The following is a 3,463-nucleotide window of genomic DNA, read 5'->3' as shown; positions in this document are numbered from 1 at the left end:
CAGTGCTCCTCTGAGTGTTGGTCCACCTGTCAGCTGTCGGTGGCCACCAGGGGCAACTCTGGGCTGGCCTACCCGTACCTAAGACAATCTGAGTGTGCCATGAGAAAGAGATATGTGCAGCTCCTATCGGGATTTGTTGGCACATTCGGGCGGTGTTGCTGGTTTTGTTTTAACCTGTCGGAGTGTCTTGAGTTACCGAGATACCGAGTCTGATCGAAACGTCTTGGGAGGAGGTCTATTCCTTTGTTGACCGTGAGAGCTTGTCATGGGCTAAGTTGGGACTCCCCTGCAGGGATTGAACTTTCGAAAGCCGTGCCCGCGGTTATGGGCAGATGGGAATTTGTTAATGTCCGGTTGTAGATAACTTAAACCTTAATTAATTGAAATGAATCAACTGAGTGTGTTGCCGTGATGGCCTCTTCTCGGCGGAGTCCAGGAAGTGGACACGGTGTTGGAGTTATGCTTGCGCAGGTTGTTCCTTTAGATTCCCGCTCGCGCTTTGCCTCCTCTTCTCGCTCTCTTTTGCGTATAAGATAGCCACCATATATGCTAGTCGCTTGCTGCAGCTCCACATATATTTGCCTCATCCATTCCTATAAGCTTAAATAGTTTTGATCGTGAGGGTGCGAGATTACTGAGTCCCTGTGGCTCACAGATACTATAATTCCAGATGCAGGTCCAGGTGATTTCACTCCAGGTGACGAGTACGAGCTCAAGTGGGAGTTCGACGAGGACTCTCAGCGTTATTATGTTTCCTTTCCCGATGATCAGTAGTGGTGCCTAGTTGGGGTTTGATTCAGGGCCTTGTCGCATGTTGGGTTCTTTTCTATTTTGGCGCCGTAGTCGGGCCATGAGTGTCTGCCTGATGGATGTTATTTATGTACTTTGATGTGACGTGGCGAGTGTAAGCCAACTATGTATCTCCCCTCTTATTATACATATTACATGGGATGTGGTGATGATTTCCTAACTTGCGACATTGCTTTCAATGCGGTTATGCCTCTAAGTCGTGCCTCGACACGTGGGAGCTATAGCCGCATCGAGGGCGTTACATCACCGCCCCCTACTATTCCCACCGCTGGCCAGGCCCTACAGCCACGGCAGCCTCACACCGCAGCCGAACCAGTGAACCCTCATAGTCCTCTCCGCGCAGGCTTCCACTGCCGCGTCGTCCCCTTCCTAGGCCTCGCCGTCGTCCACCGCCGTGGTGCTCTCCGTGCGGCGTGGTCAATGTGGTCAAGGAATGACTTCCATCAGAAGAGTACTGTACGTGGAGAGGCTGACAGCTGGGTCCACGGCCACAGCCCAGTTTTTTGTGATTTGCCAAGTAAGTCGCTTTGTCAGGCCTGTTGGGCTGCAAATCTTTCAAGGCGAGGAGAGCTTTCATTCGGCTGGCCGAGAAAATGGCCCATCAGTAATGAGAAATGGGTTGTACATTTTTAAAACACATCAAACCGGCAATTAGTTTCAAATATCTTTTTTTTCATTTCAAGATTTTAAATTACATTAATTTTTATGCGTGGAGAATTTGTTGGATTTTATATTGATATACATTTATTTTTAAAATCAGTTTGAATGTGAGTCGAAATTTCGGGATTAAAAACAGTTCGGACTGCACCGAAATATGCAAAATTTCGTATAAATTTTTAACCGTTGCCACAATATGGGCTGTAATGCTAACAAAAAGAATATGGGCTCCAAAAAACCTTAAGAATTAGCAAATGGGCTGTAAATTATTAGAAATAATGGCAGAAGGGTTGTATGCTGTTTTCCACAGATTTGAGGCTTTCCTATAAAAAAGGTTGACGCACAAGCACTGACTGTTGGATGTCCATCCAACGGCCGTCGTGCTTCTTCAATCTGTGCTCTTCCTGCTCCAGCCGCTAAAACAAGCGCCGGCGGGACTGCCTGCTCCCTCCTCCTCGAAGCCGGTTGTGCTGCCGCGCAGGCCTCACCGCCCGACCGTACTCCCGTCGCTGGCCTAGCCATCCCTCTACTCACCCACACCTGCTGTTATTCTCCGGCGAAGGCAGATGAACCAGTAAACCCTCGTACAGACGTACTCCTCTCCGCGTGGGAAACAACTGCCGATTCTTCCCTGCCTCCGTGTCATCCCCTTCCTAGGCCTCGCCATCGTCCACCGCCCTAGTGCTCTCGGCACGGAGTGGTCAACATGGTCAAGGAACAACTTCCATCGGACGTGGACTATACGTGGAGAGGCTGACAGCTGGGTCCACGGCCGCAGCAAGGAAGTGCCTCCTTATTACACGGAAAATAATGATTCCTCCACCTGACAGCTGGGACCCACCGGACGGGCCACTGTATTTCGCGAAAAAAACGTTTCCCCCTGACTGTTGGGACCCACCAGCTACATCTTCGCACGCAAGGAAGTGCGTCCGGGCAAAAAACGATTCGCCCCCTGACTGCTGGGACCGACCAGCTACATCTTTGCAGGCAAGGAAGTGCCTGACAGTCGGGACCCACCTGGTCGAAGCGTACGTAGAATTGTCATTCTGGTCGCGGACGTGTAAGTACATACTAGTCGATGTAGAGGCGCGCACGTGTCGTAGTAGAGGCGCGCACGTAGCATTTACACGTACGTACAACGGCTAGGGTGCAAGAAACAAAATACGGCCACGTATGTGTACATACGGGCGGGGTCTCAAACGCCTACTCGCGCATATGTACGGCCAGGGCTCGTGTACATGGCTGGGTCGGAACGGAGAAACAGCGTCGTCGTCGTGTTCATGGGGAGGCAACGGAATGCGTCATGTTCATGGGGAGGCAACGAAATGCGTCGTGTTCATCGAGAGGGCTTGGATGGAATAGGCGATGGAAATGAGGCATGGCGTACCGCAGAACGGAGGAAACGGCCTTGTGTTTGACCGGCCATGTTTGAAACGGGATCCTGTTCATCAGGAGGGGTCTGGCGTACCGCAAAACGGAGGAAAGGGACCTACTACGGTCGAAACGGGGGTCCTGTTGATCAGGAGGGGTGTGGCGTACTGCAAAACGGACGAAACGGACTTGTGTTGGAGCGCTACGGTCGAAACGGGGGTCTTGTTCATCGGGAGGGGTGTGGCGTACCGCAAAACGGGACTCCACGGGATACTATTCATCTCCATCGTCGACCCCCTCCAGCCTCCATGAGCTACTGTTCATCCATCGTCGACCTCCTCCAGCCTCCACCTGCGACTGTTCATCCACGGGCTCCTGTTGATCCAGCCTCCACCGCGCGCTACTCCACCCGCTACTGTTCAACCACCCCTCCACTGTCTATTGTTCATCCAGCCCTCCACACCACGGGGTCCTGTTCAACCACCCCTCCACAGGCACCCCTCCACCCTCTACTGTTCATCCAGCCCTCCACACCACGGGGTCCTGTTCATCCACCCCTCCATGGGCACCCCTCCACCGTCTACTGTTTATCCAGCCCTCCACCACACCACGGGGTCCTGTTCAT

This window comes from Triticum dicoccoides, chromosome 3A, assembly GCF_002162155.2.
Source record: "Triticum dicoccoides isolate Atlit2015 ecotype Zavitan chromosome 3A, WEW_v2.0, whole genome shotgun sequence".
Classification (NCBI taxonomy): domain Eukaryota; kingdom Viridiplantae; phylum Streptophyta; class Magnoliopsida; order Poales; family Poaceae; genus Triticum; species Triticum dicoccoides.
Note: the sequence above shows the minus strand (reverse complement) of the source record.